Below are 13703 nucleotides of genomic sequence, written 5' to 3'. Positions count from 1 at the left end.
ATGGAGGTTCCCAGGCTAGGGGCCGAATCGGAGCTGTCGCCACTGGCCTACGCCAGAGCCACAGCAACGTGGGATCCGAGCCGCGTCTGCAACCTACACCACAGCTCACGGCAACGCCGGATCGTCAACCCACTGAGCAAGGGCAGGGACCGAACCCGCAACCTCATGGTTCCTGGTCGGATTCGATAACCACTGCGCCACGATGGGAACTCCATATTCATTGGTTTTCAAATGTTAAATCAATTTTGTATTTCTAGAGTAAGCCCCATTTGATCATGATATGCAGGCATACCTCAGAGATAATATGGGTTTGTTCAGTACCAGACCACCACAGTGATAAAGTGAGTAATGTGATAAAGTGAGTCACATGAATTTTTTGGTTTCCCAGTGTATATAAAAATTATGTTTACACTATAATGTAATTAAGTATGCAATAGCATTAAGTCTAAAAAATATATAGACCTTAACTAAAAAATACTTTATTGCTAAAAAATGCTAAGCATCATCTGAGCCTTCAATGAGGCATAATAGTAACATCAAATATCACTGATCATAGATCACCATAACAAATATAATAATGATGAACAAGTTTGACATATTACGAGAATTACCAAAATGTGACAGAGACATAAGGTGAGCAAATGCTGTTGGAAAAAATAGTACTGAAAGTTTTGCTTGATGTAGAAGTGTCACAATCCTACAATTTATAAAAAAAAAAAAAAAAGCAATATGTGGTGTGAAGCACAATAAAAAAAATCAAGTGCAATAAAATGAGATATGCCTGCATTATCCTTTTTACATATTTTTATTGTATTTGCAAAAATTTTTGTTTATAGTGTTTCAACTATATTATGATGAATAATTACATGTAGTTTTCTTTTTTGGTTAACTTTCATTTTGTTACTAGAGTAATTTTTGCCTCATAGGATGAATTGGGAAATCTAATTATCTCATTTATTGGCATACAGTTGCTTTTTTTTTTTTTTTTTGTCTTTTGTCCTTTTAGGGCTGCACCCCCCGCCATGCGGAGGTTCCTAGGCTAGGGGCCTAATCGGACCTACGACTGCCGGGCTATATCACAGCCACAGCAATGCCAGATCCAAGCTGCGTCTGCAACCTACACCACAGCTCACGGCAATGTCGGATCCTTAACCCACTGAGCAAGGCCAGGGATCGAACCTGCAACCTCATGGTTCCTAGTCAGATTCGTTTCGACTCTGCCATGATAGGAACTCCTCCAGCATACAGTTGCTATTAACTTTTAAATTAGAAATAAAAGCAAAAATAAACCAGTGGGACATAATCAAACTGACAAGCTTTTGCACAGCAAAGGAGACCAAAAGACAAAACCAAAAAGACAACTTACAGAATGGGAGAAAATAATTTCAAATGATGCAACTGACAAGGGCTTAATCTCTAAAATATACAAACAGCTTATACAAGTCAACAGCAAAAAAGCCAATCACCCAATGGAAAAATGGGCAAAAGACCTGAACAGACATTTCTCCAAGGAAGATGTACAGATGGCCAACAAGCACATGAAAAAATGCTCAACATCCCTGATTATTAGAGAAATGCAAGTCAAAACTACCACAAGATACCACCTCACACCATTCAGAATGGCCGTCATTAATAACTCCACAAATAACAAGTGCTGGAAGGGGTGTGGAGAAAAGGGAACCCCCCTGCACTGTTGGTGGGAATGTGAATTAGTACAACCACTATGGAAAACATTATGGAGGTAACTTAGAAATCTATACATAGAACTGCCATATGACCCAGCAATCCCACTCTTGGGCATATGCCTGGACAAAACTTTCCTTAAAAAAGACACGTACACCTGCATGTTCATTGCAGCACTATTCACAATAGCCAAGACATGGAAACAACCCAAATGTCCATCGACAGATGATTGGATTAGGAAGATGTGGTATATATACACAATGGAATACTACTTAGCCATAAAAAAGAACAAAATAATGCCACTTGCAGCAACATGGATAGAACTAGAAACTCTCATACTGAGTGAAGTAAGTCAGAAAGAGAAAGAAAAATACCATGTGATATCACCTATAACTTGAATCTAATATCCAGCACAAATAAACCTTTCCACAGAAAAGAAAATCATAAACTTGGAGAATAGACTTGTGGCTGCCAAGGGGAGGGGGTGGGAGTGGGATGGATTGGGAGCTTGGGGTTAATAGATGCAAACAATTGCCTTTGGAATGGATTAGCAATGAGATCCTGCTGTGCAGCACTGGGAACTATGTCTAGTCACTTATGATGGAGCAAGATAATGAGAGAAAAAAGAATGTATACATGTATGTGTAACTGGGTCACCATGCTGTACAGTAGAAAATGGACAGAACACTGTTAACCAGCTATAATTAAAAAAATAAAAATCATTACACAAATAAAAAATAAATAAATAAAAGAAAGAAAGAAAAGAACTGTCAAAGGTCAGAGATCTAAGTTGCTATTTGTATTTTTACGTAATATGGTAGGTTTCTTGACCTTGGAGAAATGGCCCTGGGCAGGTGGCACCCTATGCATCTTAGCAGTGCACTCCTCTCTCATCACTGAAGCTATATGCTTTAGGGGTTCCCCCTAAGATGGTTAAGTGGGTCTTTCTGTTGTGGTGGTCTATGTGGGCGGTCTAGCAGGCTTGGTTGGCCCCTGCCTCGGCTGGCCTTTACCCAGGTTGGTTGCCAGGCAGTATCCCGTGCAGATCATCTTGGCTGCTGTTTAGTGGGGCCTGGTCACAAAGTGGCTGGTTGCAGATTCCTAGGGGGCCTCACTGGTGGGCGGAGTCAGAGTCCTGAAGACTCTGGAGTTATTGCCCACCCATTGGCAGGTAAAGCCACATCCTGTGGTGAGTGCCTACTGGCAGCAGAGCTGGTTCCTGGAGTCTAGCTGCACAGTCCAGGGGTCCCAGAGCACATTCCAGATCCAGTTCCTGACACAGTTGGGTATGAAGTCTGCGTATTCCCCAGGTGGTATTGGCCTGGCAGTGGACAGGACCAGGGCCCAGATAGCCCCAGGATACAGTCTGGTCTGCATTGCAGGATAGTAGTTTCCTTGCTCTGGTTTCTTCCTCCTGGTGGAAGGTCTAGAGGCCTGTGTGGCTTCCTGGCAGGAGGGGCCGGTGCCTGCTCACTGCTGGGTGGAGATGGGTCTTGGCCTTCTGGTGGGCAGGACTGTGTCTAGGGGTATATCCAAAGGTGGCTGAGGCTCTTCGGTGTTTTTTGTTCTTTTTTTTTTTTTTTGTCTTTTTGCTATTTCTTTGGGCTGCTCCCACGGCATATGGAGGTTCCCAGGCTAGGGGTCTAATCGGAGCTGTAGCCACCGGCCTATGCCAGGGCCACAGCAACGCGGGATCCGAGCCGCGTCTGCAACCTACACCACAGCCCACGGCAACGCCAGATCGTTAACCCACTGAGCAAGGGCAGGGACCAAACCCGCAACCTCATGGTTCCTAGTCGGATTCGTTAACCACTGCGCCACGACAGGAACTCCCGCTCTTTGGTCTTTAACAAGCCCATCTGCTGATGTGTGGGACTGTGTCCCTGTGTAGTTGGGTGTTTGGCCTGAGGCGTCCAAACACTGGAGCTGCAGGCTGTTGGTGATGCCAGGTCTTGGCGCTAATGAGCTTAGATATCAGCCACCAGCAGCAGCAGGGTGCACATGGCAGGATGCATTCCCTTATGAAATGTTTATTGTTCTCTTAGGCTATAATTTGTTACGCAGCAAAAGATAACTAATATAATAGAAAGCATTCCTTCCACCAATATTCCATTGGTGAGAATTGAGTTACTTTGACCACATATAACCAAGAGAGTCTAGAAAGTGTAGTTTGTCTGTATACACAGTAAGAAAGGGAGACCAGCTTTTGGTAGACAGCTGGCATTCTTTGCAAAACACATTCTAATATCTGGACATTATCTGACCTGTGTTTCAGTTTCTCCAACTGTATTGTGGAAATGGAAACCCAAATTTTAGTGACAGCTACTTCTGTCATAGCTGACTCATGTTAAATGCCCACACTGGAACCAAAGAATGGAGGCCAAGAAAGCAGATTAACTACTGCTAGTACAAGGGGCAGTCATGGTACATAAATGGAGGACAGGGAAGCAGTTCTCAGGAGATGTGTGGATAGGAGGGCAAGGTAAACAATTGCATAGATATACACTCTTTCTCAATAAACATCTTTAGACTCAATTAATTATTAAACTGGACTTTTCTACAAATTAAAATATAAAACTGTTAATGAATCTGAGATAGATGCATATATCATGATATGGCTATTAAGATACTGTTAAGTAATAAAAGCAGATTACAGAATAGTCTGTATAAAATGGCTCTATTTATAAAAGCAAATGAATATAAATAAATACATATGCATGAAAAACTCTTGGAAAAAATGTACCTCAAACTGTTAACAGTTGTTGCTTCCAAGGACATTCACTTCCTCTTTACAATTTGTTATTGTTTGAATTTTTCTACTATTTGTTTTACACACACTGCATTATTTAAATTGGTTACAATAAATATCCATTACTTCTATAGGGATATGAAGTAATAAAAAGCAAAAAGAGCAATAAAAATATATTCTTTGGGGGAAAAAAAAGCAAACTTCTCTCTAAAATGCTTCACAAATCTTCTTGTCTCCATTGCATGCTACTTCCCTAGTTCAATCCTTTACCATTTATTACTTGAACCAAGATTCAGCAAACTCTTCCTGTTATGGGCCATATAATAAATACTTTACATATGCAGGCTATATGCTGTCTTTCACATCTACCAATTCTGCTGTTATAGCTTGAAAGCAGCTGTAAGTGATACCTAAACTAGGGGGTACAGCTGTTTTCCAATAAAACTTTATTTACTAAAACAAATGGTGGGCCAGCTCATGGGCCATAGTTTGCTGACCATTCACCTGACTACCTCAAATTATATCTCTGACTCCAATCCTTCCCCCTTCTCACTCAGGTTCTATAGATGTCCCATGGTTTTGCTTAAGTCTCATCTGCCTGGAAAGTCCTTAGATTTTTTTGTGAATCTGGATCATTTTTTAAGACCCTAAATAGCCTTCATGACCCCATAAATAAAATCGACTGTTCCCCTTCAGTGCTTTCACAGTCTCTGCACATACCTTGATTGGCACCTTGTATTGTGATGCTTTCCATATGTGCCTCCCAGTCAGACACAGGAGGGCTGAGACTATGCTTTTGAATTCCTGGAACCTAACATAAGACAAAGCAGAGAGTAGGGATTCAGAAATGTTTGCTGAGTGAATAAAGACACAGAGAGAGGTATCTCTTTTTGGCCTTTTCAGCTTTCAAATTAGGTGCAGAAAATTATTCCTTCTAGCAGTCCTTTTTCCCTCAGCAATCAGAGCAATCAATACTTGGCAGCTTGGATCTTGCTTCTTTCCTTCCTTTTTATATTTCTGTATGATTTAATGTCCAGACAAATAAAACCATATAGGTAACATCAGCTTTCTGAATCTAATTTGTCACCTGCTCCAAAACAATACTCTAAGCACTTACAAGTAATATCATTCAAGGGATTGGTTCATCTTTTGTCCTGTAGCTCAACTTACAAGGACTCTCCTCAAACCTGGTTTATCAGATGGTGAGCAACTTGACTACGGGGAGTATGTTTTTGAAAAGCTTAAAGATATTTAGTGTGTAAATGAATTTTCCTAGGGCACAGCCAGCAAATTTAGAATTTGCTTGGGACCTTTTCACAGGGCTTTTACATAGGAAAAATCCTACTTACATACAATCCACTATCACAAAGCCCCATATATTTATTACTCAACTTAATCCCCCTCAGCTCTTTAGATGGCTATTACCAGCAATTTCCTGATGAGGAAACTGAGGTTCAGGGTTGTTAAGTATCTCACCCAGTGTCTTAGTGAACAAGGGAGAGCCCTTTAGATTTAAATTGTATGTCCTTTTCTCATATGTGACTTACCCTCATCTTCCCTTGATTTCTAACACTTGTATGAAAACCTTTTGCATATCATTTAAAATGAGCTATTGAACTTCGCTGTCCAGTCCTGCAGCCTTTGCAGCTGACTTTCTGCTAAACAATATAGTTAATTATGCAAACCATTATTAAAAGTTTGCTTTTCAATCATTTTAAGAATGTTTAAAACAGACAATTAAGATGGTTTTAAGCACCACACTATACTGAGCTTTGTTGAGCTGTCCCTGGATCTTGGCTGACAGTGACATGGACTAGAGTGAGATAACCTACATTTGAAGACAGAATAAATATCCATCCACAGTCAAGGCAGGTGAGCAGCTAGACCTGAGCAGCCCAACATGGTTAGGGAAAGTTAACATCAGTTGCAATACTGCAAAATTCAACAAGAGATGGGAGGTCCAGTCCACGTACAGAATATGATCAAAGATCCAGAGCTCTACCCATCCTCCAAGATATCCCTAAGATAATAAGAGAAATCTACTCTTAGAGGTAGAACTGAATCAAGGAAAACCAAGTATGAAGCTCAGCTCCATGGGAGATAGCATACCCTTCTTAGGAAACAAGGCTGAGACTCAGGCACAAGGGAACCAGACAACACAAGGGGGCAAGAAAAAAGGCTGCCAAGTTAAAGTGACAGCAGCTGACTTGCTGTAGAGCCCCTCCCATTCTCTCCTCCTAAAGGCAGAGATGTTCCAGGCTGTCATGTAGGCTGAACTTCACAGGTGATGGATACAACCTTCCTGCTATGTAGATAGGAAAAACGAGCAGGGATTATAGTACTCATCTGTACTACTGTCTCTTCCAGGACACTCATCTCCTTATATACATCCCTGTACTTCCAGTTTGCTCTTGCCTGCCTCCCTTTACTCTTTCCTCCTCACTGTTCAAAGGCTTTGAGTAACCAAAGTATATTTTGGAGTATTTTTCTTAATTATTAAATAATGTTTATTGTTCTGAATTTTTAAAATAATTGACTATGTTATATTTCACTATGAAAAAATATAATTCAAATTATTTTTTTTCCTTTGGATCAACAGCTCTCTATAGAATTCCTAACCATGTATTAACCAACTTTTTATTCACCAGACTAAAAACTGCAACTAATTTAAATTGCACAGATTAATGGGATTTTTTTTGTTTGTGTTGTTTTGTTTGTCTTTTTGTATTTTAGGGTCGCACCCACGGCATATGGAGGTTCCCAGACAAGGCGTCTAATCAGAGCTGTAGCCACCAGCCTATACCTGAGCCACAGCAACGGGGGATCCGAGCCGCATCTTCGACCCACACCACAGCTCAAGGCAATGCCAGATCCTTAACTCACTGAGCAAGGCCAGGGATTGAATCCGCAACCTCATGGTTCCTAGTCGGATTCATTTCCTCTGCGCCATGACGGGAACTCCAGATTAATGTTTTTAAAATGTCTCTACACTCCACAAAAATTAAGAGTATACATGCTTCCTAAATATTCACAAATGATGAAAGTCTTATTATGCATTCACTTGATGAATTATTATGCACTGACAAAAATATTTTAGAATGCTGAAGCCAAGTATACAAATGTTCACATTTTAAAAATTAAAATTTGGGAAAGTTCCCGTTGTGGCTCAGTGGAAACGAATCTGACTAGGAACCATGAGGTTGTGGGTTCGATCCCTGGCCTTGCTTAGTGGGTTAAGGATCCGGTGTTGCCATGAGCTGTGGTGTAGGTTGCAGACTCGGCTGGGATCTGGCATTGCTGTGGCTGTGGTATAGGCCGGCAGCCGCAGCTCTGTTTCGACCCCTAGCCTGGGAACCTCCATATGCCAAGGGTGCAACCCTGAAAAAGACAGAAAAAAAAATAAATAAAAATTTGAATCCATAACAAATTTTTATCATCACCTGGGCAAAAATATTAAGAGAGTATGGAAAAACAAAAATATGGTTTCACAGAGAGGCAAAAAGACTAATGGCGAATTATACATTATTTTTTTGGTGTTAACCAATGTTAGTTATGCAATTAATCATACTTTTAAAAATGAAATGTATATCCCTCACCTGTATTCTTTTTTATGTTTAACTTTTAATTACTTGAGAAAGTGGGCATAGAGGGAACCTACCTCAATATAATAAAGGCCATGTATGACAAACCCAGAGCTAACATCATTCTCAATGGTGAAAAGCTGAAAGAATTCCCCCTGAGATCAGGAACAAGACAAGGATGTCTGCTCTGGCCACTACTATTTAACTTTTAATTGCTTGAGATGAATGCATAAGCTCACATAACATGTAGTTGGTTTTACAGAGCCGCTACCCTAAAAATGCTCAGCTGTTTCACTGTGATGCTTCTAAAATAAAGCACTTCAAAGAATATAGTATCTTTGGGAAATAGAACTTCGTGTATCTAAAACAAAACAAAAAAGTATTTCCATGATAGATATGATAAAGGAAGGTGTCACTCAAAACAGATAGAACAGAGTATGTTCCAGGGAAATCTCTGTGACCTCCCAATCACCTCTATCTCCTAACTCTACCCTGCCCCATCCTCCTGCGATTTTCACTGGTGATTTGAAATTTTTCTTCAATCCTCAGTATTCTTGCACAGAATGCCAAAAGGCTTTTTTGCCCTTCCTCTGCTTTCTGATATGCCATTTTTGGCTTCTAATTTGAATGCACTTAAATCCTGCACAAAATTAAATTCCGATTATGCATTCACTTACCTTTTATTCCTTAAAAGTAGTTTTTCTTCCCCTGAGTTTAGAGTAGCAGGCTGATAAAGGCCTGCTTACATCTGCAATTTTATTAAATTAATACATATTCAATGGAAACATTCAGATATGATTATTTTACTATTCATAATACATAATTTGTTTCCTTTGAGAAATCTTTTATTCTTCCAACAAATAACTTCAATAAAATACAATAACATGAGATTGAATACATGGATAGACTTTTTTCATTATGAAGAAATATAAATGCTTATTAAAAATATGGTCTTTCCCCATAAGAACCTCTTAAACATCAGTTCTAAAATGATGAAGTAAAATAAACTTTTATAATAGTATTAAAATTTGTGGAAGCTTAAACTGGAATAAGATTCTAATATGAAAATGGTTATTTTTATTGTTTTTATCTTCATAGTCATTGCCAACATATTGTTTTAGCTGCTAGCTATGGCCTTGTTTTTATTTGTTTTTATTTGTTTTATATTTTTTATCTTAAGGCAAAATACAAAATGCTGACAATTTCTTTTAAATAACATCAAAGACTTTTGTATCGATACTAAAAAAAATCTGAGTGTTAATGAATATAAATTTGGAGTGTCAATTCTGAGGCAGGAACTTGCTTCATGTATTCAACAATATCAAGGAAGCAGCATGAGTAAAGCAAAGAGAGTGAAGAAAGTGGTGAGTGTAGAAGGCAGCATCTAAAAGATAACCAAGGGGCAAGACATCAGGCTACAGAGGTCTTCAGATATTATATATGTGATGAGAAGCCATTGTATTGAACAGGATAGTGATGTCTTGTTTTGTTTTCACAGGCTCACTCTGGTTGCTGTGTGGTAAGTAGACTGTAGGGTGAGCAAAAGTGGTATTAGGGTAATGAGGTAGCTTTGAGGTAAGTTGTTTTGCATGGGCGCTCAGGTATGGTTAGATTGTGGAGATACAGAAACCTACAGATAGACCCCTCATCAGGTTCGCATGTTGCTAATACTATACTCTGTGTATTTTATCATTTCTCTCTCTCAATCCTAATTCAAACAGTTCCTCTGAACTATCTGAGAGTGAGCTATATTCATCATACACTGTGACCCTTTACTTCTAAATTCTTCAGTGTGCATTTCCTGAGAGGGATCATTCCTAACCTTACATAACCACTGTAAAAATTCAACTTCAGTGAATTTAACATTGATACAGTATCTAACTTTTTCTAATTTACCATTCATATTCCAGTCTGGTCAACTGACCTAGTAATATCCTTTATAGCACTGTTCCCTTCCCATACAGGATCCAGTGTTATGTTTAGTTGTCCCGTTTCTTTAGGCTTCTTCAATATGGAACCTTTCAGCAAACTTTGTCTATCAAGAATATATCTTTAAGGTAGAGCCAACTAACAGGACTGAAAACATACAGATGGACGGATGTGGACTTTGAGGGAGATGAGGATGCCTCTAAGATTTTTGGCTTGAGAAACTGAATGGGTGTCATTTATTGTGATAACTAACACAGCAAAGATTGGGGAGGCACATAGTAGGAACAGAAACCGCTAAAGAGGTGCCACCTCTTTGTAAAGAGACTTACAGTTTTCACTCATGTCTTATTCTCCTCTCCTGAACACACTGGAGGATTTTACTTCCCCACCACCTTATACCTACCTATGGCTACATGATCAGTTTTGACAAATGGGTTATGTTAAAAAATTAGAGTTGGGACCCTCATGCCTTGTGATGATACCAGAGCTCAACAGGAAGAAGGCTTTCTTTCCTGACAATGAAAAATTATAAACTCTTAGTTTCCTATGACCCTCCCAACTTCCTTTTTTGTCTATATAAAGCATTCTCCTTCCCTCACCTTGTGTCCAGGGACATACACATGGCTCTCTGTGGTTGCACACCTTGAATTGCAATTCTCCGCTTTCCTGAATAAATCCATCTTTGCTGAAAAAATATGCAGCCATCTATTTGTACCAGGTCAGTGGTTGTAAGCTGCAGTGAAGCATTCTGTTCTCCTGTCTCATTGCTCAAGGAGGCTGCATGTTTTGTGTGGTGCAGCTGCAGGATCATGGAGGCGGCTCCATCATTCTGGATGGTTGAATTGCCACATGAAGAACACTCGCCCTGGAGAACTACCCAGCCCCACAGCATATGTTGTATGAGTGAATAGATATTTGTTATATTAGTCCACCAAGATCTGAGGGTTGACTGCTACCTCACCTGTCATGACTATGGGGTGGTAGGGGTGGTGTGAGTAGGTGTAACCTTCCAAGTGTGGTAACTTTCTTAAGTGAGGGTATTTTTCCAAAGGGTGCAGTTATGAGCACTTGGCATCCAAAACTCACAGCAGCTGGGGAAACATACACCCACCCAAGAAAGAAGTTCTGAGCAGGACATCAGCATCTTTTGTTTGTTTGTTTGTTTGTCTTTCTGCCTTTTCTAGGGCTGCTCCCGAGACATATAGAGGTTCCAAGGCTAGGGGTCTAATCAGAGCTGTAGCCACCGGCCTATGCCACAGCCACAGCAACGCGGGATCCGAGCCGCATCTGTGACCTACACCACAGCTCAGGCAACACCAAATCCTTAACCCACTGAGCAGGGCCAGGGACCGAACCTGCAACCTCATGGTTCCTAGATGGATTTGTTAACCACTGAGCCACGAAGGGAACTCCAGACTCTTCTCTTGAATGTTTTATTAGTGCTGTATGCCAACCTGATAGCTAGGCATAAACTGAGAAGAGAATTTAACCAGCCTTCAACTAGATATAGTCAATGACTCCATTTAAACAGACGAAATATAAAGTCTTACACATCATTGACTAGAATTCTCCTTGTTTGAAGATGAAGGCAGAAAAAAAATCGACATAGTATTTATGAAAGGGATTGCAGCAAACAGAAAAAACATTACATTGAACAAACAGTGGATCACTGAAAATCGTTTATTACATACAAAAGAACTGGTTGATTTTAATAGTTTTGAAATATAATTATATATCATAAAATTCATTGATTGAAATAACTGAATAAATGCTTATATTTGCATACACAACCATCATCACAATCTAATTTTTGACCATGACCATCATTAAAAAAGGTTACATCCCTACATACAGTCATTTCCCATCCCCATCCCCCTGCCCCCAGCACAGGGCCAGCACGTTGTATCACTTATCGGTATGTTTTAGCTCTTCTTTTTATTGCTTGTTACTAGTGAATGGTATCCAATTATAATTTTTTTTTTTTTGTCTTTTTTGCCTTTTCTTGAGCGGCTCCCGTGGCACATGGAGGTTCCCAGGCTAGGGGTCTAATCAGAGCCGTGTCTGTGACCTACACCACAGCTCATGGCAACACCGGATCCTTAACCCACTGAGCAAGGCCAGGGACCGAACCTGCAACCCCACAGTTCCTAGTTGGATTCGTCAACCACTGAGCCACGACGGGAACTCCCCAATTATAATTTGTTTACACATTTACCAGTTGATGAACTTTTGAGCAGCTTCCATCTTTTGGCTATTGTGAATAATGCTGTTATGAACATTCATGTACAAGTCTTTACATGGATTTTTACTTTTCATTTCTCTAACGTAGATATCTAGGACTGAAATTGTTGGATTATATATTAACTCAAAGCTTAACTTTTTCAGAAATTGCCAGACTGTTTCCAAAGCAGCTGCATCATTTTACCTTTCCATCAGCAGTGTATGAAGGTTCCACTTTCTTCACATCTTCTAACATTTGTTATCATCTTACTTTTTTTATTATGGCCATTGTTGTTTATACCTGTTTTGCTTATATATGTATTTGTAATTACTTGCTGTGTCTTTGTGAAAGCTTAAAAGGAGAAATTTTCCCATAGAGTGTATATGTCAGAATTTTGTAAAATTCACTCCAGTGATTGTTATATAACCAGGTCTGTTCATAGTTGTGTACATCTGAGACTTCACATTCAGGCAAGAACAATTGTTTTCTATCATTGTCCATTGATTGTACCTAGATTTAAAATTTTTAAATAATGCATTGATGAAATAAAAATCATACTTTAAAAAATTTATTTATTTATTTATTTTCTGGCCATACCTGTGGCATATGGAATTTTCCAGGCTAGAGATCAATTCCAAGCTGCAGCTGTGACTTATGCAGTTGCCTGCACCACCTCAAAGACAATACCAGATCCTTAACCTGCTGTGCTACAGTGGGAACCCCAACATTACATTTTTAAAGAACTTATTTTTAGGCAAACTTATTAAGTACTAATATACTAAAATTAATTATTTATCTCTATTTTTCTACATTCTTCTGCAAAATAAACTGACAATGTGAAACTGAGTCTCTCCTTCAGGTCTAGAAAATGCTATAATTCTAGATGACAAGCAATTCAATAAAGGGAATGAGGTAAACCCTTGACTCCTTTGTCATCGGTCCCCAGGTCAAGTCCTTCTTTATGAAATTCCACATCTTGCCAAAAGGTGGGGCTCTTGTATCCAGCACAGAAACTGAAAGTGACAGGATATTTTTTCGAATACTAAGGAATTATGTTCACTACAACCGGCATGGGTCTTTTGCTAGCAAGAAAGCTTTAGAGAGGGGGCTAGAGGCCTTTAGACAGTCTCTTCCAGTTAAATCGTCAACTTCTTAGAGACTCAGTTTCTTACCTGTGAAACCTAGTTAATAAAAGTGAGAATAATGGAGTTGTAGAAGAAGTGCTTAGCACAATGCCTCGCAAACAGGTGGTAATGGCAATGAATGTTAGCTATCATCCCTAAAAACCAACAGTGTTTGTCTTGCTGGCTGACCTGTAGTAGGTGGTCAATGTACAGTATATCAGTTGAATAAAGGTTGAATGAAACTTCAATCTACAGCGTTAGCTAAACATAGCTTTTAGTCCAAGCTTCTTGAGCCTAAGAAATCAGAATCTTATGCCTGACTTGAACCTTGTATTTTCTAACAAATGACTCTATACTACTGGCCCCACCTGTGATTTGATTGACTTCAATTGCTCTGGTCCTGCTAGGATGGCAGG

General features: G+C 39.6%; 1 long non-coding RNA gene across 2 annotated transcripts in view; it reads right to left on the bottom strand.

Moving 5' to 3' along the window:
• LOC110260404 (uncharacterized) overlaps window positions 1-13703 on the bottom strand; it is a 249758-nt gene that overhangs the window by 226343 nt on the left and 9712 nt on the right. Inside the window, exon 3 of one of the 2 annotated variants that reach the window (XR_014806469.1) lies at window positions 5153-5243. The exons of the other annotated variant lie outside the window; for it this stretch is intronic. This is a non-coding gene — a long non-coding RNA (uncharacterized LOC110260404). The remainder of the gene's footprint in view (window positions 1-5152; window positions 5244-13703) is intronic. 2 annotated transcript variants of the gene reach the window in all.

Source organism: Sus scrofa, chromosome 1 (assembly GCF_054392235.1).
Source record: "Sus scrofa isolate SSC_HxYL_T2T_F1_AM1 chromosome 1, Sscrofa_HxYL_maternal_Yorkshire_Landrace_v2.0, whole genome shotgun sequence".
Lineage (NCBI taxonomy): Eukaryota > Metazoa > Chordata > Mammalia > Artiodactyla > Suidae > Sus > Sus scrofa.
Note: the sequence above shows the minus strand (reverse complement) of the source record. Positions and strands in the feature narration are given on the sequence as shown.